Source organism: Dama dama, chromosome 2, assembly GCF_033118175.1.
Source record: "Dama dama isolate Ldn47 chromosome 2, ASM3311817v1, whole genome shotgun sequence".
Classification (NCBI taxonomy): Eukaryota; Metazoa; Chordata; class Mammalia; order Artiodactyla; family Cervidae; genus Dama; species Dama dama.
The window spans coordinates 11513008-11538601 of NC_083682.1; the positions used below are offsets into that span (position 1 = coordinate 11513008).

A 25594-nucleotide genomic window follows, 5' to 3' on the forward strand; every position below is an offset into this window, starting at 1 on the left:
TCCCTGGGGTGTCCCTGAAGTCTTCACTTTGCCATTTGACAACTGATCCTCCTAGCAATCTGCTCTCCAATGAAGATAGCAATGCATATCTCATGAAGTGGCTAGGAAGATGACATGAAATCACGAATGTCGAGTATGGCCCTTAGTATCGATTTTTATGATGTTCTTAGCAGTCTTTTTCTCCAAGTATGCCAGGCTCTCTGTCTTCTTAGATGTCCATGCAGATCAGTTTGGTTTTCCTGCCAAGCTTCAAGGAAGAGATTGCAGTTCAATTCTCTGTATTCTGAGAAGTTTCAAAATCCACTTGCCAAAGACACAGATGAAGGTACATAATTTATCCAGACCTTTGTGTTTTTTACAGATCTACTAGTGGCCTAAAAGGCTAAACTAGGGCATGTCAGAGCATATATAACTAGGGGTTCCCAGTCACCACTACATGCTAAGAACCTGAACTTTTTTGAGTACTTGGAGCCAGGAAAGAAGCATGAAGTGGCTTGTGCTCCTCAGGCTGGTGGTCTCAGATTGCAGAGTCATGTAAGTATGGGGGCTGTAAGCAGCATCATATTTCTTTCTGTGAGTTTTCTTTTCATCTGATTATTCTTCCACCCAACAGGTTCAGAAGGCAATGGAATATTTCCTTGACAGTGTTAAAGTTCAACTCTTACTTTTTGATAAGTCCCTTGCTATAGGAACTGTGGGTCCCAAGGTTTTTTGTAGATTTGCAGACTTGCATAACTCTTGGGGTTCAGTAATGTCATGACCTGTGGAACTTGGAAGTCCTTGCAATTGTTCAGTGCACAGTCAATGCAGATGTAGGTGTGGTCCTGTGGGATAGCACTTTTCTACCTTTTATTTAACATGTCCTCTTTGTTGCTCTCTACTTCAGTTTGTATATGTCTATGTCTGATTCTCTGTATTACTATCATTTACCTCTCCATCTCTTTGGAAGTCTCTGTAAGTGTATTTGTCTCTGTGTTGTTTTCTCTTAATTTTTCATTTGACTCACCCTTCCTTCTCGAGCCTCTACATTTCCCTAACTTGTTCCCTATCTCCTGGATTCTTCTTTCAACTCTCTCTTCTCTTTCGACTTGGAGAAAGATTGGAAGAGCTACTTATACACTGTTTTATATCTGACAAGCAGTGTGACCACAGCCAGTTCGCAAACCTCTTGCATTTCAAATTCCTCCATTATAAAAGAGGATAGGAATCCCCCTTCTACCTCGTTCCCTGAGCTTCTATGAGAAGGATACAGTGGGATGGCACCAGCAATGCCAATGGCTGTCATTGTTGAGACTTCCTATTTATTAAGTACCTTATATGCATCACTTCACTTATCTCCAAAATATTCTCTTTGGAGGGTTTGAATCATTACATTCCACCATTTTAGAGGGGATACTGAGACCCCACCTGGTCATATGGCTTACCTAACATTACAGAACAGAACCTGTAATCAAACCTGTCTTTGCCATGGTATATGCATAACATTTCTGATAATAAGGTGCCTCATAAAAATGATTGGAAAATACACAGTGCCATTACAATGACAGTTATACCTTAACACTGACAGCTAATTGTAGCTTCTTCTTTGTTTTCATTGTCAAATATTCCATGAAAGAATACCTCTAATGAAAGTGAAGACCATGAGAAATATCCTCAGTGAAAAAAACATGCTGAACAATTTCCTGAAGGAACATGCTTACAGACTGCCTCAGATTTCTTCTCGTGGCTCAAATATAACTATTATCCTGCTTAGGAACATCATGGAAGTAAGTGTTTTGGGAGGATGGTGCTCCACAGGGCCCCTGGTGCTCTAGCCTAGCACTGGGTTCATTTGGAGATGCCACGTGGGATGTTTGGGCTGGGGCTCCTGCAGGACATGGAAACCCTGGGCATAGGGGCCCCACCCAGAGGAGAAGGCACTCTCATCCTCAACTCCTGGTCTTGGTGACTGGGCCCAGAAATTGGCAGGTGGGAGGTAAATATCCATTTGTTTGTCAAAGATGTGTCATTAGTTTGAGGAAGTTTGTTCCTTCTGAGGAGAAGGTAATGACGACTCACTATAATACTCTTGCCTGGAAAATCCCAAGGATGGAGGAGCCTGGTAGGCTGCAGTCCATGGGGTCGCTAAGAGTCTGAAATGACTGAGCGAGTTCACTTTCACGTTTCACTTTCCTGAATTGGTGAAGGAAATGGCAGCCCACTCCAGTGTTCTTGCCTGGAGAATCCCAGGGAAGGGGGAGCCTGGTGGGCTGCTGTCTATGGGGTTGCACAGACTTGGACACAACTGAGGCGACTTAGCAGCAGCAGCAGCGGTCCTTCTGAACTAAGTGAGTCACTCAGTTACAGATGAAGAGTGAACCATCTCTGATTGGAAGGTAGAATAAACTGAAAAGCAATTGCGAATCCCCAGGCAGAGGAATTCAGTTTCCACAGATGCAAGGATCACAGCCGTAAAAAGTTACAGAACCTGTATTCTGTGTAAAGCCATAAGAATCTAACACATTGGTTACTGTTTTTAGATTAGATCAAAGGCTTATTTTGTCTTCAAGAATGCCCATGCTGACCTGAGAGATAGGCAAAGGCTAAATACATGTCAAAATAAAGGGTCACCTGTGTGTTGTTGATTTAATGTTGTCTGAGTTTAGAGGGAGTGGCTAGGGTTGATCAAGAAAGACCTCCTGGAGACGGGGGCGCTAAGGCTGTCTTTGAAGAGACTACAGAGCTTCTCAAATGAAGGAACCAGAACTTCCCTGGGTGTCCAGAGGCCCTGGAGGTCCAGTGGTTATGACTCTGTGCGTCCAGTGCAGGAGGTACCACTTCAATGCCCTATTATAGAGTCAGTATCCTGCATACCATGTAGCACACACACACACAAAAGTCAAATGCAGGCACCTCTGTGACCAACGGCTGTGAGCTACACAGTGGTTGGAAAGTGATCTCAAGAGATATGTGATACCCAGAGGGAGGCATCAGTATGGGAATAAAGGGTAGCCAGTTCTGCACTAATCCACTCCCTCCTTTTTGCTGTAGATGCTCTATGCGGGTAACATCACCATTGCAACACTCCCTCAGGAATTCCAGGTTATCTTTGACACTGGTTCATCTGACTTGTGGGTACCCTCCCTCTTTTGCACCAGCCCAACCTGTTGTGAGTACAGACAACCCATACATGGACCATCCTTCACTTGCCCTGCCAGCCTGTTTTGCACCCTTGGCCCTGATGACACTCACCTCTTGTGTCTGAAGCTACACAAGTTAGGTTCAGACATTACAAGTCTTCCACCTTTGGGCCTACCCAAAAGACCTTCAGCATCGCATATGGATCTGGGAGCATGAAGGGATTTGACACCCTTCTTATGACACCTTGCTTATGACACCATTTGGGTAATGTCTAAACAGAAGCTGTTAGGACTGGCTATGGAGTGATCACTGCTTGCAAAACAGATGCAGGGCCATCTGGCAGGACACTTCCTAGCCTAACTCCTGTAGATACTGGCCATCTTACCCACAGGATCCTGTCCTTGGGGAGGCAGTGCTTGTGGTGACACATGAGTAAACAGATTAGCTAACTCAGAGAGTGGCTTGAGGTGTGGACTTGCAGCTTCTCTGCCCATGATGAGTTCAAGGTTCATTTTGCTGGGAGAAAGAAGAGGGGAAAAAAAACACCCACTTTTATATTTACAGACTGTTCTAGCACTTTCAGGTAATAATTGTTTTGATCCTGCAAATACCCCACATACCAGGTGGCCTGATTAGCTCATGAGACATATGAGGAAACTGAAGTGCAGACAGCAAGGGCCTTGCTGAGCTCACACATATGGTAAACGATGGAGCTAGGCTGGCTTATCAGGACTGCAGTTGCTGTGGGGTGTTTGGGGATAGGATAAAACTGATCTAGGGACCCTCGGAGCAGTCAAGGGCTTCAGGTATCCAGACTGGTAAACTGGAGGCCAGAGAAGTCAGAGGGCTTGATAAATGAGTTCTCACTCTAGAGGATCCTTGAGAGTCTAATAAAGCCTATGGCCTGCCTCCCCGAAGCACTTGAGTATTTACCCTCTCTCTCTTTCTCTCTCATACACACACAAAGACACACACACCCCCAAAAGTGAATTTCCCAGGCAGTAATTTCATAGATCTCTGCAAGCAAGATTGTATTTTCGGCTTCTGTCTTCTTGGACAGATGCAGAATCCACAGTACCTTACAGAGAATGCAGTCCATTCCTGTCGTTAGGTCACAGTGATGCCAAAGAGAAAGGCTACCTTGCTCTCGGCTCATTTTGTCCACAAGGGGGCACCGATGGGTCCTGGCCTGACTCTTGGTTGCCCCACCTGTACAGAAGCCATGAGGCCAATTTGACTCACTCAGGTGGTGTTTTTCAGAGGGGCAGATGTTTTAAAATTCACAGCCTCTCACAAATGGAACCCAAATTCCCCTCCCAGCTTGGTCTAACCGTCTTAGTTCCACCGAAGACACAGTCCAGCCTCAATTCCTCCTGGAGGATCTAATGGTAATGCACCCGATCCCAGTCCTAGCTCCACTCCACATATCTGTAAGTGGGAACACTCTTCTCTCCCAAAGACTGTGGACTTTGTACGTACTGACCAGCTGTTCAGTCTAAGCGTGGCAGAATATGGGTGTGAGGGTGTAGCTTTGATGGCATCTTGGGCTTGAACTACCCCAACCTATCCGTCTTTGGAGCTATCCCCATCTTTGACAACCTAAAGAATCAAGGTGTCATTTCTGAGCCTGTCTTTGCCTTCTACTTGAGCAAGTAAGTCTGAGATGGACAATCCCTTTTCTAAATTAGCTGTAAGATGCTTTCAGTTGCATGAAAATTATAGAACACTTGATAAAGAAGTATTTTAGAGATAATCTAACCCAGGATAACTATAGTCCCAGGGCCATACCTAGCATCACCACTGGCTTTTATAAATAACATTTTATTGGAACACAACCGTGCTCCTTGGTCTAGGGGGATGAGTGAGGAGGAAGACCAATGGAAGGCAACAGGAAACAAGTTGGAGGAAAAGGCAATAGGATTTGCTTATGAATTTGATAAGGAGGAAAGGAAGAATGATGGGTAGCTTTCTTTCCTCATTAACATTTCACTGTGAGCCCAGGACCAGCTATCCAATTTGCAGGAGTCAGTGAAAAATGATAGTGTGGGACATAAAACAGAAGTGTGGGACCCCTTGTTCAAGAAATATTAGGCATTTCAAGACAGAGAGAGCAGAGGTGGGTTCCCTTCTGAGTGTGGGGCCCTTTGGACAGTAGAGGTCACAGGCCTTTGGAGTCAACTCTGGGTGACCTGAACCCACAGCCTTAGCACTCCCAGGCCTTGATTTTCCTGAAAAGTGACAAGCTGGACAAGGAGAGAGAGCCAAAATGCTTCAGCATCCAGTCCTCTGAGGGTGTCTGAGCACTCAGGTCACAGGAGGTCCAGGGCATCTTCAGAAGATATAGTGGGTGGAGCTCAGCCAGGTGACTCAGCTTCTAACCTCCTCTATGCCACTCATTAGCCAGTAACCGACCTCAGTCTGGTTCTCAATCACTCCTAGACTCGAATTCTGCATCTGTAGATGGGCACCTTATTAGGGTCTTGATGCGTAGACAAGCACAGCTCTCAGACAGTGCTGTTGTTTCTGTCCTCCAAAGATCCCCTACTCTCTTCTCTCTACACATGCAGGGTGAAAGGCAGTTTGGTGATGTTTGGTGGGGTGGACCACCCCTAGTACAAGGGAGAGCTCAACTGGGTACCATTGACCCAAGCAGATGACTGCTGTGTACAGATGGACCAGTAAGCCTCTCCCTCTGAGGGTCAACCCAAGTGATGCTCCCACTGTTTTAAATGGACACAGGCAGACACACACAAATGCATTCTCAGACACATAGTCACAACGACACAGACAGACACACAGACACATGGAAACCCACAAACAGACACGTATAAACATACACAGAGACACATATAAACATGCATAGCTAGTCACAGACACAGAAGCACACATAAAGACACATACAAACACACATACAAACAAACACACAAGCACATAGATACACAAAAAGCCCATGGGTTCATAACCCCCAGGCCTCCTGACCAGGGCTCAGACCATGGTCCTCACAGGGTCCAGAGAGATCTGTGCAGCTGGGAGAGCACTGCACGCACTGACCTGTGAGGTGGGGAGCATGGTCAGAGGACTCTGCAGTGTGGTGAACAGGATCAGGGAGGATTTCAGCAGCCTGGACAGCATTATAAGATGACCAACTGTCCAGGGCTACCTGGGACCAAGCAAGTTCTCAGTACAGATAAGTGTCAGTTTAGAAACAGGGAAAGTCCTGAGCAAATGGGGAAAACTGGTCTCCTTATGGAGAAGCTACCCAGCAGTGGAGAGAAGTTGGCTGCAGTCTTAAGATCTGAAAACAACTAATAAAAAAGACATACCACGTCCCTGGGCACAGAGTGGGGCAGGGGCTATAACTGAGAGATTCAGGAAGGTGGGATCCAGGAGTGACCTGAGGACAAGAGGCAATAACTGAAATGATTCTGTGTGATACGCTCAGACAAAAGCTGACCTGTCCTTTGGAATTTCCATGGGCTAGTCATGTGTTTCCTGGCCAGGGTCTCAGGATCTGAGCTGGTTGTAGGAGCAGTGCTGGGAGACACCCTCTCACAGAGGCGCCCCTCTCTCCCTCCACTATGAGAATCTGGTGCCCTGAGAATCTCCATCTTCACCTTGTGGTTGACCGGTTGTTTGCTCTCCACCAGATAGGGCTCTCTGGATGTTTCTCATTCATTATTTTCACAGTCTTCATTCACTCACTAAACAGACAAGCTTTGTGCATCCACTGTGTGCCAGGCACTTTAGGGAGGCAATGAGAATAAACTCGCAGTCACTTCTAAGAAGGCAGATGCACAGAAATAACAGACACACACAGTGAATTGTGACTTTGGTATATACTAGACGTGAGGAAGGGTCTACAGAGAGTGTCAAGAAGGGAGACTGATAAACACCATGGGAAAGACTTCCCTGAAACCATATCAATTAAGCTGGAATCTGGAAGATGAGAAGAAATTTGCTAGTCAAATGGGAGGGGACTCTTCTAGGAAGGAAGACCAGCTTGAGTCAAGGTACAAAAGATCCTGGTGTATTCAAGTACTGCATTCAAGGATGTCAAGGAAGGTGCCGTGTCGAAAGCAAGGGAAAAGATTCAGGGCAAGAGACGAAGGGCTGTTTAGGAGACAGTCGGGAAGGGGGCAGCTCTGGGGAGACTCAGAGTGACCTCGATGCCCACTTTGTTCCACTGTCTCTCAGCATCTCCATGAAAAGAGACAGGTTATTGCTTGTTCTGGTGGCTGCAAGGCTCTTGTGGACAGCGGGAAATCACTGATCCTTGGTCCAGGATGACCGGTCAATGACATCCAGAAGCTCATCGGCACCACGCCACGGGGTTTTGAGGTGAAGGGTCATGCCCCAGGATCACTCCCAGTCTCCACACACAACAAGGATCTCCAGGGCCAACCTTTCTCTCTCTCTCTCTCTAAGAGCACTATGTTTCATATTTTGCAGTCAATAACCTGCCCTCTATTATCTTCACCATCAATGGCATCATCTACCCAGTGCCAGCTCGAGCCTACATGCTCAAGGTGTGGGGAGGACCCTGAGGGGTGGTTCTCAAATAGGAACTCGAAATAACCCTTGGGCTGCTGCTGGGAGGAGGCCGCCCTCTGCAGGCCATCTCGCACTATTGCAGATGCTGCTGAGCCCTGTGGGTGGGCCAGAACCTCCCACAACACCAAAGACTTGAGAGTAAAGGCCCATGTGGGACACTGATCATCCTGAAATAAATGTGGAGACGACACACCATGCTGACATCGTGGGAGTCACAACGAGAGAGGAACACTGAGGTCCTCAGTGTTCAAGGAGCTTCAGTTCAAAATGAAACCTCAGATGCATGAACCCGGAAAGTCAGCACTACCAGTCCCTGAAATAGGCCATGTGACAAGGAGAATGCCTGGAGACAGTCCCAGTGTGCTATTCCAACATAGGGATTAACCCCCTCCCTCCCCTTCTCTCAGTTTTCCTGGTTTGGATCATAAACTACACCATCAGCCTAGTTCTCGGCCGCCATCTTCCCTTTGCTCTGGCCAGGTGTCTCATTTGTGAGTTGGTTTACCTGACCCCTCTGTGGGGAGGTTGGATGGTAAGGTGAATAAAGGGTGCACAGTGACTGCTCAGACCCGGCACAGGGTGGATGATTCATGTCAGCTCCCTATGGGAGTTCAGAGCTGGCTAATGGGCTCAAAGAAGGCTGTGAGGAAGGGAGGGAATTTCAGGAATTTTAAAACCACAAACTCATGGAGCCATATGGCGGGTTGCTTGGTTCTAGGTAGAACTGCACTGGATTCCATGCAAATGGCATCCCAAGGTGCTCTGCATTGGGGCACTGGGGACTTACTAGTGGTGATGAGGGCTATGGACTGACCGGTGGGGATGGGGAACCAGAGTACGTTACCCAATGAAGCCTGGAGTGGCCAAAGAGGGTGAGTGTGGGCTGAAGGAGGCTTCCCAGAGTTCCTGAGTTAATTGTTCAAGAACTGTTGTTCTTGTGGGCATTGTTATATTTAAGATGGATAACCAACAATGAGTTAGTGTGTAGAACAGGTAACTCTGCTCAGTTATATGACAGCCTGGATGGGAGGGGTATCTTTGGGACCACAATACACGGATTTATATGGTTGAGTCCCTTTACTCTCCACCTGAAACCCAGAATATAGTTAATCAGCTATATTCCAATACAAAATACAGTTTTTTAATGAAGTACGGATTGTGGGGATGCAGGAGGAGAACCGGCACTCTCTGCAGAGAAAACAAGGAGCAGGAGTCAGGAGGAAAGAAACAGGGAGTGAGGAGAACCAGGGGACACTCTTGTTCTTTTCTAAAAATTGTGTTGAATGTGGCTGATCTTCAGTGTCACCTTAAGTTCTGCTGCCCAGGAATGTGACTCAGTTATACACATAAAAAGCATACATTCTTTTTCTTATTCTCTTTCATGTGGTTTATCACTGCACATTGAATAGAGTTCCTTGTGCTCTACAGTAGGACTTTGTTTTATATCATTTCACTGTTTCTCCAACTCCCAGTCCTCCCGTCCCCCACACCCTTCCTCATGGCAACTGCATGTATGGGCCCTTTTTGATTGTGGATGAACTCTCACATGTCCCCTGCTAATGAGAAAAATCCCTTGATACTGATCAAAAGAGGGAAATAAAAGCAAGACTTGTGCTGGGTCTGGATATTTGTGGGAGTCACACATAAGGGCTTAGGCTGACTGATGTGTGTCTCTGACTCCCCCAGGATTCTAGAGGCCACTGCCATACCACCTTTAAAGAGAACACAGCGAGTACATCTACAGAGACCTGGATCCTGGGTGACGTCTTCCTGAGACTGCATTTCTCAGTCTTTGATCAAGGAAATGACAGGATGGCCTGGCACTGGCAGTGTACGGCCGCTCCTAACAAACACTCACTCACACTTAGGGCACTCCTGCTTAAGATGCTGGTGAAGTGTCTTTGGAGGTCTGCACACCCTATTCTCAGTGAAGAATAAAGGGTTTCACTCATAATGGTGCTGAAACAAATGGGTGCCTATGTTTGTGCCTGGGAGGTGTACAATGATCAGGAAGGATCTAGAACAAAGTCTGAATCACAGTTGAGAGGAGAGAACTCCAACTGGCTTCAAAGGATGGGGAGACTCATTGAAATGATTCTGGGAATCCAGGACACAAGAATCAGAGCAAATTTAAAGATCTCAGTGACTGGACCCAAGAAATCAGAAGTCATCCGTTCTCTATTTCATACCCTCACTCTTTCATTCCCTCTTCTTTGATGGTCTTAGCCTGACAACTTTCTTCCTTAAGGCTTCTGCACCTATTGAGGGAGTCCAAGCTACCTGCCCCTAGAGTTTTATGTCCCAAAGGCATCTCCAATAAGGAAAAGATTGCAGTCATCAGAGTTCAAGTGTGTTCTCTGAATGACCCACCTCAGATCACATGTACAGCCCCAGATCAGCCATCCTGGCAGGGCCATGGGGTCCTATGTTTGGCTTTACATGGTCATTGGCCCTGACCCAGCAGCACACATGATTCTCCGTTTTCTCCAGAAATACATGACTGAAGCTGGGGAGAGGCAGCCCCAAGGATAGCGACTGGGGGATGGTCTAGGCCATGGAAGAGTTCGTGATGACCCACCAACTCCACTACCACCTCATTCAGAGGAATTCTAAGGGGTAATGATATAGAACTGTTTTCATCCCATCTCAGATGAACCTATCACTGGGCTTCTCCTCCAGGGGAGTTTGGGTGAGGTACTTCATGCAGAGCTGGTTCCCTTTTGTGACCACACCCCAGTCACCAGCTGTCACACATATGCCTGCTCTGTCCTTTCCAGTCCTACATGTTAAGTGATGGTCCCAGGGGATCCCTGAGCCATCCCCCTCCTCCAGGGCCCAGAAAATGCCCCTTCCTTGGCCTCCAATGCTGCTGGGGAGAATGCAACGCTTGTATCAGTGGTCCCAGGTTACACAGAGCCTTCAGCCTTTCTGAGCTTCCTCCAGGGGTGGAGCTACAAATCCTGCTTGGAGCTACCATGGTTAGGCATTTTTGCAGTGGAAGCATCTGGTTTTTTTCCACCTGGAGGCCCTCAGTAGACTCCTCAGCTGAGACAGGAGGGGTCAGGGGTTGATTTCCTTTCAGGTTGACTGGTTTGATCCCCATGTTGTATAAGGGACTCTCAAGAATCTTCTCAAGCACCACAGTTCAAAAGCTCAGTTCTTTGGCATTCACCCTTTCTTATGGTCCAGATATCACATCTCTACCTGATTACTGGAAAAACCATAGCTTTGACACTACAGACCTCTGTAGCAAAGTGAGTTTCTGGTTTTTAATGCACTGTCGAGGTTTTTCATAGCCTTTCTTCCTTCCAAGGAGCAAGTGTGTTTTAATTTTGTGGCTGCAGTCAAGGTCCATAGTGATTTTGGAGCCCAAGAAAATAAAATCTGCCACCGTTTCCACTTTTCCCTCATCTATATGCCATGAAGTTGTGGGACCAGATGCCATGAATGGTGAGTAACGTTTTGTGAATAGTTTTTTGAATGTTGAATTTTAAGCCAGTTGTTTCATCTCCTCTCCTCATCTAGAGGCTCTTTAGTTCTTTGCTCTCTGCCATTAGGGTGGTGTCATCTTCATATCTGTGGCTGTTGATATTCCTCCCAGCAATTTTCATTCCAGTTTGGGAATTATCCAGACTAGCATATCGAATGATGCATCCTACATATAAGTTAAATAACCAGAGTGACGATCTATGCCTTGTCATGCTCCTTTTCCAAGTTTAAATCTTTCAGTTTTTCTGTGTCTGATTCTAACTGCCACTTTTTTAACCTACATACAGACTTTTTAGGAGAAAGGTAAGATGATTTAGTACTCCCATTTCCTTCAGAATTTTCCAGTTTGTTCTGGTCCACACAATGAAAGGCTTTAGCATAGTCAGTGAAGCAGATGAAAATGTTTTTCTGAAATTCCCTTACTTTCTCTATGATCCAATGGATGTTGTTAATTTGATTTCTGGTTTCTCAAACCAGTTGGTAAATCTGGAAGTTCTCAGTGCATGTGCTGTTGAAACTTAACTTGAAGGATTTTGAGCATTACCTTGCTAGCAAGTGAAATGAGCACAATTGCATGATAGATTGAACGTTCTTTGAAATTGCCTTTCTTTTGGATTGGAATGAAAACTGACCTTTTCTAGTACTGTGGCCATGGCTGAGTTTTCTAAATTTACTGACATATTGAATGCAGCACTTTTACAACCTCATTCTAGAGGATTTTTAAACTGCTCAGCTGGAATTCCATCACCTTCCCTAGCTTTGCTTGTAGTGTTGCTTCCTAAGGCCCACTTGACTTCATGATCCAGTATATCTGGCTTTATGTGAGTGACCCAAGCATCATCCCTATCCTGGTCATTATGACCATTTTTGTATAGTTCTCCTCTGCATTCTTGCCCCCTCTTCTTAATCTCATCTGCTTCTGTTAGGTCAGTGAGTTTTCTGTCCTTTATTGTGCCCAACTTTGCATGAAGTGTTCCTCTGGTATCTCTAATTTTTGAAGAGATCTATACTCTTTACAATTCTGTTGTTTTCTAGTAGTTCTTGCACTGTTCACTTATGAAGACTTTCTTATCTCTCCTTGCTATTCACTGGAAGTCTGCATTTCATTGGGTATGCCTTTTCCTTTCTCCTTTGCTGTTCACTACTCTTATTTTCTCAGCTGTTTTTAGGGCCTCCTCAGGAAACCACTTTGCCTTCTTGCGTTTGTTTTCCTTCAGCATGGTTTTGGTGACCAACTCCCGTACAATGTTACAAACCTCCATCCATAGTTCTGCAGGCTACCAGACCTAATCCCTTGAATCTATTTTTTCATCTCCACTATATAATCATAAGGGATTTAATTCAGGTCATAACTGAATCTTTTTATTCTTTCCATTGCAATGGTGAATGGGATTGTTTCATTAATTTCTCTTTCTGTTTTCTCATTGTTAGTGTATTGGAATGCAAGAGATTTCTGTGTGTTAATTTTATATCTTGCAACTTTACTATATTCATTGATTAGCTCTAATTTTCTGGTAGAGTCTTTAGGGTTTTCTATGTAGAGGATCATGTCATCTGCAAACAGCAAGAGTTTCACTTCATCTTTTCCTTTCTGGATTCCTTTTACTTCTTTTTCTGCTCTGATTGCTGTGGCCCAGACTTCCAAAACTGTGTTGAATAGTATTTGTGAGTGTGGACACCCTTGTCTTCTTCTGAACTTTAGGGGAAATGCTTTCAATTTTTCAGCATTGAGGGTAATGCTTGCTGTGGGTTTGTCATATATAGCTTTTATTATGTTGAGGTATGTTCCTTCTATTCCTGCTTTCTGGAGAGGTTTAATCATAAATGGATGTTGAATTTTGTCAAAGGCTTTTTCTGCATCTATTGAGATAATCATATGGGTTTTTCTTTCAATTTGTTAATGTGGAGTATTCATTGATTGATCTGGAGATATTAAAGAATCCTTGCATTCCTGGGATAAAGCCCACTTGGTCATGATGTATGATTTTTTTAATACATTGTTGGATTCTGTTTGCTAGAATTTTGTTAAGAATTTTTGCGTCTATGTTCATCAGTGATATTGGCCTGTAGTTTTCTTTTCTTGTGGCATCTTTGTCTGGTTTTGTAATTAGTGTGATGGTGCCCTCATAGAATTAGTTTGGAAGTGTCCCTTCTTCTTCAATTTTCTGGAAGAGTTTGAGTAAGATAGGTGTTAGCTCTTCTCTAAATTTTTGGTAGAATTCAGCTGTGAAGCCATTTGGTCCTGGGCTTTTGTTTGCTGGAAGATTTTTGATTATAGGTTCGATTTCCTTGCTTGTGATGGGTCTGTTAAGATCTTCTATTTCTTTCTGGTTCAGTTTTGGAAAGTTATACTTTTCCAAGGATTTGTCCATTTCTTCCAAGTTGTCCATTTTATTGGCATAGAGCTGCTGGTAGTAGTCTCTTCTGATCCTTTGTATTCCAGTGTTGTCTGTTGTGATCTCTCCATTTTCATTTCTAATTTTGTTAATTTGGCTCTTCTCCCTTTATTTCTTAATGAGTCTTGCTAACAGTTTTTCAATTTTATTTTTTCAAAAAACCAGCCTTTAGCTTTGTTGATTTTTCCTATGATCCCTTTTGTTTCTTTTGCATTTATTTCTGCCATAATTTTTAAGTTTTCTTTCCTTGTACTAACCCTGGGGTTCTTCATTTCTTCCTTCTCTAGTTGCTTTAGGTGTAGAATTAGGTTATTTATTTGACTTTTTTTCTTGTTTCTTGAGGTAAGCCTATAATGCTATGAATGTTACCCTTAGCACTGCTTTTACAGTGTCCAATATGTTTTGGGTTGTTGTGTTTTCATTTTCATTCATTTCTGTGCATATTTTGGTTTCTTTTTTGATTTCTTTTATGATTTGTTGGTTATTCAGAAGCGTGTTATTTAGCCTCCATATGTTTGAATTTTTAATATTTTTTTTCCTGTAATTGAGATCTAATCTTACTGCACTGTGGTCAGAAAAGACGGCTGGAAAGATTTCAATTTTTTTTTTAAATTCACCAAGGCTAGATTTATGGCCCAGAATGTCATCTATTCTGGAGAAGGTTCCGTGTGCACTCGAGAAAAAGGTGAGATTGATTGATTTGGAGTGAAATGTCCTATAGATACCATTTAGGTCTAGCTGGTCCTTTGTGTCATTTAAAGTTTGTGTTTCCTTGTTAATTTTCTGTTTAGTTCATCTATCCATAGTTGTGAGTGGGGTATTAAAGTCTCCCTCTATTATTGTGTTGCTATGAATTTCCTCTTTCATACTGTTAGCATTTGTCTTACATAGTGCGGTGCTCCTATTTTGGGTGCATATATATTTATAATTTTAATATCTTCTTCTTGGATTGATCCTTTGATCATTATGTAGTGTCCTTCTTTGTCTCTTTTCACAGCCTTTATTTGAAAGTCTATTTTATCTGATAAGTATTGCGACTCCTGCTTTCTTTTGGTCTCCGTTTGTGTGAAATATTATTTTCCAGCCCTTCACTTTTAATCTGTATGTGTCCCTTGTTTTGCGGTGGGTCTCTTGTAGACAGCATATATAGGGGTCTTGTTTTTGTATCCAATCGGCCAGTCTTTGTCTTTTGGTTGGGACATACAACCCATTTACATTTAAGGTAATTATTGATAGGCATGATCCTGTTGCCATTTACTTTGCTGTTTTGGGTTCACGTTTATACAACCTTTCTGTGTTTCCTGTCTAGAGAAGATCCTTTAGCATTTGTTGAAGAGCTGGTTTGGTGGTGCTGAATTCTCTCAGCTTTTGCTTGTCTGTAAAGCTTTTGAATTCTCCTTTGTATCTAAATGAGATCCTTGCTGGGTACAGTAATCTAGGTTGTAGGTTAGTCTCTTTCATTACTTTAAGTATGTCCTGCCATTCCCTTCTGGCCTGGAGGGTTTCTATTGATAGATCAGCTGTTATCCTTATGGGAATCCCTTTGTGTGATATTTGTTGTTTCTCTCTTGCTGCTTTTCATATTTGTTCTTTGTGTTTGATCTTTGTTAATTTGATTAATATCTGTCTCCTGGTGTTTCGCCTTGGGTTTATCCTGTTTGGGACTCTCTGGGTTTCTTGGACCTGTGTGACTATTTCCCCATTTGGGAGAAGTTTTCAGCTGTTATCTCCTTGAGTATTTTCACATGGCCTTTCTTTTTGTCTTCTTCTTCTGGGACTCCTATGATTTGAATGTTGGGGTGTTTCACATTTTCCCAGATGTCCCTGAGGTTGCCCTCATTTCTTTTGATTCTTTTTTCTTTTTTCCTCTCTGCTTCATTTATTTCCACCATTTTACCTTCTATCTCACTTATCCTATCTTCTGTCTCTGTTAATCCACTGCTGGTTCCCTCCAGAGTGTTTTTGATCTCATTTATTGCATTATTCATTTTTAATTGACTTATTTTTATTGCTTCTACATCGTAATTAAACATTTCTTGTATTCTCTCAATCTTTGTCTCCAGGCTATTTATCTGTAACTCCGTTTTGTCTTCCAGATTTTGGATCATTTTTATTATCATTATTCTAAATTCTTTTTCAGGTTGATTCCCTATCTCCTCCTCTTTTGTTTAACTTGGTGTGCATTTTTCATGTTCCTTTACCTGCTGGGTATTTCTCTGCCTTTTCATCTTGTTTCAATTGCTGTGTCTAGTGTGGGCTTTCTGTATCCTGGTGGTCTGTGGTTTCTTTTTATTGGAGGTTTTACCCAGTGGTTGGGGTTGGACGATTGGCTTGTCAAGGTTTCCTGGTTAGGGAAGCTTGCTTCAGTGTTCTGGTGCGTGGAACTGGATTTCTTCTCTCTGGAGTGCAATGGAGTGTCTAGTAGTGAGTTTTGAGATGGGTCTGTGTGTTAGGTGTGAGTTTGGGCAGCCTGAATGTTGACACTCAGGGCTATGTTCCTGTGTTGCTGGAGAGTTTGCATGGTATTTCTTGCTCTGGAACTTATTGGCTCTTGTGTGGTGGTTGGCTTCAGTGTAGGTATGGAGGCTCTTGGATGGTCTCTTATTACTTAATATTCCTTGTAGTCAGGAGTTCTCTGGTGTTCTCAGGTTTTGGGCTTAAGTCTCCTGCCTCTGGATTTCAGTCTTATTTTTCCAGTCATCTCAAGACTTCTCCAAGTATACAGCACTGATGATAAAACTTCTAGGTTGATGGTGAAAAGATTCTCCACCGTGAGGGACACCCAGTGAGTTTCACAGAGTTACATGAAGAAGAGGAGAGGGAGGAGGGAGATAGAGATGAGCAGGAGGAGAAAAAGGGGGGACTCAAGAGGAGAGAGACAGATCTACACAGTTCTCTGTTCCCTAAGTGTTCTCTGAAGCCCAGACATCCACAGAGATTCACAGAATTGGATTGGGAAGAGAAGAGGGAGGGAGAAAATAGAGGTTATCTGAGGGAGAAAATGGAGAGTCAAAAGTGGGAGAGAGTAATCAACACACTCCTGAGTAAAAACGGGAACTGAATATTGGATTCTAAAATGTCCAAAATTGATATCAAATACTGAAAAACAAAGATTAAAAATCTAGAATGGAGGTTAGGCTCTTAAAAATACCATATTAAAAACAAACACAAAAACACAAAATATTTTATGTATATATATATGAAGTTCAGTTTAAAAATAGGGCCTTTTTTTTTTTTTTTGCAAGTTTATAGTGAAATGAAAATGAAAATTAAGGAGTAATAGAGGACTTTAAAAGAAAATAAGAGAAAAAATGAGGAAAAAAATTTATTTTCTAATTAAAAAAAATGTAAAAATACATGAAAATGAAAATGAAAGTTAAGGAGTAATAGAGGAGTAATAGGGAATTTTAAAAGCTAGTAAAAGAGAAAAAAGAAAAAAAAGAAAAAAAATTTTAATTAAAAAAAGAAAGTAAAAGTATATCTAGGAATTTCTCTGGAGCTGTTGCTGTCAGTGTGGGTTCAGTTCAGTGTCAGATAGCTCCTCGTTCCAGCTTACACTTCTCAATATCTATAGGCCCCTTCCGGTGTAGTCGGTGTTACCTATAGGGATTTTACTATGTTGCACCGGTCACTTCTGAAGCGGTTCCCTTTGTTTATTTGGCTTCTGTTTCCCGATCTCTTCAGTGTCTAATTTCTGCCCTGACACAGGCGGGCTGAGGGGAGGGAGGGGCGCTGCAGACAAGTATCACTGGCGTGTGTGGGGAGAACTCGCAGTGTTCCGGCAACACTGGGTTTGCCCCCGCTCACGGGCATGTGCTTTCTCTGTCTACACTGCTCAGGCTCCCGGCTGCTCTATATGGAGTGGGCCCTGTGTTGCGTACGGTTCCAGTTTTTGGGTATTCCACAAAAGCGTGGACTCGGTTGGGCCTGCATTTTGTGCCTTCCCCGCCCGAGCGGCTCAGGCAGCCAGGAGCTTGACAGGTGCACTCTCCTCGGGTGCGGTGCGCCTTATCCCCTCTGCGGTCCCAGCCTCAATTTCTGTGCGTGCTGGTCGGGTGCGCCTTGTGTCTATTCTTGGGAGCCGGCCTCTAGCTGTGACCCACCCAGCGGATGTTGACCGTCCAGAATCTCAGGAAGTCTTTGGTTAGAAACTAGAAGCCTGTTTGCGGCTTGGTAGGGGATGCCATCTCTGGGGCCGAGTTTGCCCCTTTCCCCTTCCCCCTGCCTCCTGCCTCCAGTGGAGGATGGGCCAGTTTGCAGCTGGCTAGCTCTTCTCTGGAATTGCTCAGTCCCTTTGTTTTGTGAATGGCAGGCAGTGTGTTCAGGCTGGTTAATTCTCCCTCTCTCTCTCTTTCTATCCCACAGTTTAAATTGCTATCTCACATTAGTTCCCTCTGATTGTCCTCAGGGTGTTCGGGCCCAGTCCATATCCTAAGCAATGCCGTCCGCTCCTCTCTGTTCTGCCCCCACTTGCTGGTGGCAGATGCGGGCGTCTGGGATACTTTTCTGCTGGGAGTTGCTTTTAGGCATGTAATCTGTGGATTTTATTTATTTTTCCTCCCAGTTAGGTTGCCCTCCAAGATTCAAAAACTTCCCCCAGACCCACCAGTGAGAGGGTTTCCTGGTGTTTGGAAACTTCCTCTATTACGACTCCCTTCTTGGGATGGGTCTCGGTCCCTAGCTCTTTTGTCTCTCTTTTTATCTTTTATATTTTGTCCTACCTCCTTTCAAAGATGATGGGTTGCTTTCTGGGTACCTGATGCCTTCTGCTAGTGGTCAGAAGTTGTTTTGTGAAGTTTGCTCAGCGTTCAAATGTCCTTTTGATGAATTTGTAGGGGAGAAAGTGGTCTCCCCGTCCTATTCCTCTGCCAAGTTAGCTCCTCCCGAAGGGAATAATTTATAAAAATTAAAAAAAAAATTCCAGCATCCAAAGGGTAAACATGATCACATTCACAATCCAATTTAAAATGTCCATATAAATTGTGAAAGTATTTGTCCTAGTTTCATCTCAATATTGTAAAGTAATTATCCTCTGATTAAGATAAATAAATAATTGTAAAAAGAAAAAAAAGTCCAAATGTGTAAAGAAGCAAGAAAGTATCCATAATGAGTGAAAATCAATTAGTAAAAACACAGGTAAAATATACATAACCTAATTAGCAAGGAAGGACATTAAAATGATTACTACATCAATAATCCTTATATTCATGAAGCTGAAGAACATTGAATATGTTAAATAGGGACATGTAAAATAGAAACAGAAAGACTGTGGGAAAAAATTAATTGTGCATTAGAGAGCTTAGTAACAGCTTTAAGAGTGCTAAAATATATATAAATGGAATCTTACAGGAAGTGAAAGACAGGAGAATAGAGGAAAGAACTTCATAATTATTGGCTGAAAACTTTCCAGATATGATGAAAGCTTTAAACCAGTTAACAGAGAATATCAATTAATTCAAGGACAAGAAATATGACAACTAAAAAAAGGCATATCATAATTCATTGTTTAAAACAATCAACCAAGGTAATGTAACCAGAAGGATAAACAGAAATAGTAGAACAACAAATGGGAATTACAGCAGGTTAGGGCTATGAAACAATGTTAGCCAGAGGACACTGGCAGCACATCTTAGAGTGCTGAGAGAAATATAATTGACTCAGAATTCTATACTCAAGAAAAATACATATCAGAAACAAGATAAAATAATTTCTCAGACATACAATAACTACAAGATTGCATCACCACCAACTCACCAATGTAATAAATGTTTTATAAAAGGTCTCAAATCAGAATGAATTTAAAAAGAAGTGGAAATCTGGATCTCCAGGGGAATGAACAGTACCCAAAATGATAAACATGTAATATGTATCAAAAGGTAAATATAGGGACTTCTTTGGTGGTCCAATTGTTAAGGAACTGTTTTGCATTGCATGGGATGCTGGTTTGTTCCTTTGCCAGAGAACTAAGATCCCACATTCCACTAATTAACTAACCCTGCGTATCTCAAATAGAGTTTATATGTTGCAAGTACTGAGCTAGCCCTCTTCAAATAGGGAATCCCTACCACAAGGAAGACCTGCATTCCACACTAAGAACCAACAGAGTCAAAGAAATGACAAAACAATATATAATTTAATAATTATAAATTATTATCATAATTAATAATGATAGATGGGCAAGTGAAAGATGCCTATCATGGATCTTAAAACTACTTAAAAGAGGTTACAGTTAATAAAGTGACAAAGGATATAAAAGAGAATCATAAAAACTACTCAGTCCGAAAGAAGTCAGGGATAGAAAGAGACGTGGAAAGAAAGAACATGGGACAAATTGAAGATAAAGAGCAAGGTGATAGAATTAAACCCAACTAGAGATAACCCCTCAGATGTGAACCCAGCCTGAAGATATAACCCAGGCCCCAGATGAGAGCAGATCCCCATCCACTGCACTCTGCAGCCGAAACAGAGCCTGCCAGTCTCCAGGGCCTCATGTGTTTGGGAACAGAACAGCCCCAAAGGTTTGTATGGGACAGTAAATTTGAAGTCTTCCATCATACAAAGTATATGCTCTGTTTATGAAGAAATTGCACTAGAAATCAATGTCCACTGGACAGAAGAGGAATTAGGTGATAGCATAGTGTGGCCCTTCCCTCTTTTACTACTCTAATTCTTCTCAGGAGGGAGCAGATATACTGACAGGACTTATGTCTCTTCAATACTAGAGATACTTGACCTGGGATAAATGTTTGATTTTCACAGTTCAGTCCCCTCTCTCTTCTCCTCTCTTGCACATCCTGGGCAAGAGGGACTGCTCCTCTAAACCACCGCTCAATCACTACAAACAAATCCGGATGATATTTGCTGAGTCTTTCACATAAACCAGTGAAAACTTGTTTCCTCCTATTTCACACTCTTGGCTCTTTTCAACCTACCATGGCTCTTGTCCTACCTCCTGGGATTCTGGTCCTCTGCCACTTGCAGCCATGTTCCCATACACTGGGCCTCAATTATACCCAATGAAATTCCTATTCAGAGTGGCCATAATACATGCAAAAAGGAAAGAACAGGCAGCTCCTTACTCTCCTCTCTTGTTCCTTAACTACATACATTCACTGAAAGCCTGTGTAGCAAGTCTGTTACACACAGACCTTCAAGTGGAAAACTTTCAAACATGTAAAAGTCTATTTGCACTGGCAATCACATCAGTTAGTTCACAGATCTGACACACATTGTCGTGGGCACATCCCAGACAAGTGGGTGTGCTTTGTGTACTTTATTGTACAGAAGTGTATGCAGTTCAATACTGCAGTGTTTTAATTTCAAGCCTACGCTGTCTGGACGGAAGCATAAATGCAGTGGTGATGTAGATGGTACTACTACTCTACTTTTAAAGTTGTGCTTAGTTGCTCAGCTGTGTCCAACTTGGCAACATATGGACTGTAATCTGCCAGGCTCCTCTTGCCATGGGGATTCTCCAGACAAGAATACTGGTGTGGGTTGCCATGCCCTATCCAGGTACTGCAAGATTAAAAATGTTTGTTTTATTGTTTGTGTTTGTTTTTTATGTATTACTTGTGTGAAAAGTATCATAAAGCTATTAAACTTCTATTTTAAACTAATATATAGGCAGTTGTCTTATTTGGCTACCTAAGTAACTTTGCTGAACTTATGAAGAAATTGGGATTTTTGAATCCCCTCTTGAAATGTAACTTGTTCATATACAGTGGACTTACTGTTCTGCTAAGACCTGCGGATGCAAGGGTGAACACATGCCCTCCAGGTCCAAGGAAGACAAATTCTTGGTAAGGATTTTAGAGGAAACATGAGATCTCCATAATTGTACCCATCTCAGTCCTTCAAAAGACCTTGATCAGGACAGACAAATACTAAAGTAGAAATAGTCATTGTATTTCTCCCTACTTCTAGAAAGTGTTGCTAACTCCTCAGTACTGGATCTTGTAATACTGGTGGACTAGAAGGAGAAGTGAAGTGAACAGAAATAAGGAAGGTGAGACAGGTAGGTCAGAATGTGAGGTGACAAAGACAAGGTATTTAGAAGCTGAGGAACTGAGAGAGATTTGGGACCTGAGGAGGAAAAGCAGTTTTCAAAACAAATTGGGTCACATGGTATGTATAATCCTCACTTCAGTCCTTAGACGATCTCTACTGACCAGACTGCCTCTTTATTCTGGAGCGCAATTCAGATCCATCTAGCTGTTTCTCATTGCTTCTCTTTCCTCCTGGCTCCCACACTGTGCCCAGCAGTTTAGCCTCATTTATTCAGAAAAGGATTGTTCTTTAAGGCAGATGCTGCTGGCTGACTACAAAATGATCTATTCTCTGCTTTTCTTTAAAAACTGAAAATAATTTGTTACATACTCATGAGCCCAGTAGCTACCAGACTGCATTTCCTGCCCACCTGTGCTCTTAGTCATGACTGGTGGGTTTGAGATGCAAACAGACCTGTAAGAGGGATTTCTTCGAAGACTGATTTCAAGAAGCTGGTTTAGCTGAGAGATGAGTCTCTTCCCTTCCCTACCTGCTTCCTAAAACCTGACTGGATTTTAGTTGTGATGGCTGGAACTCTTGCAGTTTAATTGGACAATCATGTAATGTTAGAGATGGATTATACCCAAGCTCTGACAGGCCCACCTCCAGCTTTGTTTCAGTGGGAAAGTAAAATCAAGTTTATCTTGCTAAAGTTTTGGTTGTAGTTTTTTGCAATGTGCTTCCAAACTTAATCCTAATACTACTATGTGTTTAATGTGATATAGCCTTCTTATTTTGTTGGGTTTAGTGAATACATGTATATTTTACATTTCTCTTATTTTTTATTTTATAAATTGATTTATAACCCCCTGGTGTAACTAAATTGTATAAATGCAAAATTGTGATTACAAGCATGCTTTCCTATAGATTTTGCATTTTTATACTTTCTTATCTTCTTTCCTTTCTTGTTTTCTCCATATTTGTACAGCCTGGGCCATGTCATGTCTTATAACCTCATCTATATCCATATTTGTAGGCCAAAACCGACTGAGAGCTGTGTGGGGAAAACCCAGGAGGAATGAATTATGGGGACATGAATGAAGGGTGGTGGCCCTTGTGACTCATCATGAATGTTCTTTAGTAGGCTCACATTCCCCTGCCCTTCTGTGGACCCACCACCCCCAGGTTTGCCATGACCATGGAAGATACATTGGCCAGTGAAGTTTGAGTAGAGTTGATAATTCACTTCAAAATGGAAGTATTATTTTCTGTCCCTGAGCTGGGATGCAGATGTAATGACAGGAGCTGGAGAAGCCATTTTAGACCAGAGGTAAGTAGCACAGGTGGAAGATGTAATAAGAAAGAAGTGGGTCCCCATCTCTCTGGAGAGACCTGCACTACCATTATATGAAAGATAATTGAAATTGTATTCTATTTAAGACAATGTTATTTAGGGTTTGATTACAGTAGTTGAACCTGTAACATGACACTCATGATAGAATAACTGATCTTTGTGTTAGCCTTGTCTTGACATTAGAGTCTGAATGAGACAAGATCTACCGAAGTATACTTACAAGTGAGTCACGTGACAGCCCTGCCGTCTGGAAGCTGTGGTCTAGTGTGTGTTTCAGAAACTCAAGCAAGAACAAAGCCACGTGGCAGGACAGTCAAGATACTGTAGGAACACTTGGGAGGGGAACCTAAATCAGTCCTGGTCTCAGAAGGTTGCTTGAAGCAGGGGACAATCCTCTATCAGTCTCCTCATCAATAGGCCATGGGGGCAAGTTACATGTAAAAGTGATGCATTTCTAATTCCTTCCAGAGTGTTTTCCCTTTTGATCCAGTGCTTAAGACATGTGTTTGAGACCTGTTTGGGAAGATTGCAAATGCCCCAGGGCGACTAAGCCGGTGGGCCACAACTTCTGAGCCTGAGTACCCTAGAGCCTGTGATCTGCTCAAGAGTAGCACAGGATTGAAAACCAGTGTGCTGCAATTACAGAGTAGCCCCTGCTTGCTGCAAGTAGAGAAGCCATTAACAGCAATGAAGACCTAGCACAGCCAAAATTAAAGAAAAATAAATCCTCCCAGAGAAACCAGTGTGGTCTCAGGGGAAGCAGGAGATGACAAAGGCTGAAACCAGTCTGGGTCTGATTTCATGCAAGTTGTGGAGAGGGGAGCTACAGTCTGTTCTCACAGGGATCTTGGGACATAAGTTTTGCCTCAAACGTACCCCAAACCAAGGCTAGAGAGCTGGGATTTCACTCTCCTACTTGCACCTCCCTCTCATGCTGCAACTTCATCCAGCTGGTGTCTCCGAGCCCTTGTATTAGATCCTCCAAAGACAAGTCAAAGGTGACACTAGAAGCAAAAGACACCAAAGCTCAGGAAAATGCAACCTCAGATCATATCTAGGTTTCTGCACCCACTCTGCCATCTCCAGCATCATATCTGGAATCCTGCATGTCTAAAGAACCCCATGGGTCTCTACAGGTAACCTTTCTTTTCTAAATTGAGCTTTTAATTTATATAGGATTATAGTGTATTTACAGTATTGTATTAATATTAGTTGTATGGGAAAATAATTCCCTTCTACATACACATGTATCCATTCTTTCTTAGATTCATTTCCCATACAGGATATTACAGACTACTGAGCAGAATTCCTGTGATGTACAGTAGGTCTTTGTTGATTATCTAATAAATATAGTAGTATACATATATTAATCTCACACTATCAGTTTATTCCTCTCTCACCTTGCCACTGTGGTAACTAGAATTTTTATTTTGACTGAGGGAAGTTTCTAGGCACTTTTTGGATCAGAGTCTGTGCTTGTGAGAGCACAGTGGCCAGGGAAAGCAAACCTGAGAGACACTCATTTGATATGATGCTAAATGTTGAGGACCCAGCCATGCAAAACACTGGGAGAAAAATCATTCCAGATGTGGGAAGTAGCCATTGCTAAGAATCAAGGTAACCAAGATTAATAAATGGCTACCTTTCCACTACCAACCATTCGTCCATGCTTGGAATGTGGCCTACAGGCCAACCACCATGGCCTCATCCCATACTTCAGTTGTGAGTTAGCAGCAATGAGCCATATCAACTTTCCCAAGAAGGAAGAACCTGGGGCTATCACAAGGCTGAATCAGCTCTGGACTCAGGGATGTGTACACACACTGGTTATCACCAGGAGCATCAGGTGCCAGGGGCACCACCAATGCCTTGACTATCTCCATGTACTTGTTCTCAGGCGTAGAAACTCCAAGGAACTGATAGAGCAAAGAAACAAGTAATCACTCTTGTTTCATCTTGCCCTGTGTGATTCCCGTGACCCTTTTACCACACTGCTCTTGCCCAAAAACTCTTTCCTCTATTCCTTCTTCAAAGGTGGCTTGTGAATAACATCTGCCCTTGACTCTGAAGCCTCGAGGCTGAAACTCAACTCACAATCAGCTGGGACCCAGAGATGTCCAGCCTTGTCCTGTATTTCTGTCCTTTGTCTCCAACCAGATTCATAAAGCAAAGTCCCTGAAAAACATAAATGTGATTGTAACCTATTCAAAGCCTTTGAAGCTCCAAGGTCTCTTGGAGAACCAAAGAGGGAACAGATCCCCTTAATCCAGGCTAGTCTCAAACCCCAACTTTGCTGTTCTAGGGGTTCCCTGCAGAAACATAAGACACTTACCTAAGTTGCCAGAAGGCTGAGAAGAGAATGCTTCTTACTGCGAATGCAGGTTCATGTTACCCAGGCTGCCAATGGTCTATGTTGTGTGAATGAGGAGCAGGTGCTCTTTGGATTCTAAGTTGGGAGTGAGTCAGTCACCACCTGCATGACAGCCTCCTGGGGTCACTATAGGTGGGGATTCCCCACTGTGCCTTGAACACAGAAGAAAAAGCCCTCAATATGGCTTTCCTGCTGCTACATGGAGACAGGTCTGCTGATAAAATCAAAACCAGACTTGAGGGGCAACAGGAAAGGAACTTCCACTCTGGTGCTTGCAGACATCTGAGCACTCCTCAGCAGTGGATGCAATTGAGCTTTTGTTCA

The 25594-nt window shown here is 43.0% G+C and overlaps 1 pseudogene; it reads left to right on the plus strand.

The window, feature by feature from the left end:
* The first annotated feature begins 484 nt into the window (after positions 1 to 484).
* On the plus strand, positions 485 to 9609 carry LOC133067876 (pregnancy-associated glycoprotein 1-like; annotated as a pseudogene).
* Positions 9610 to 25594: the final 15985 nt, after the last annotated feature.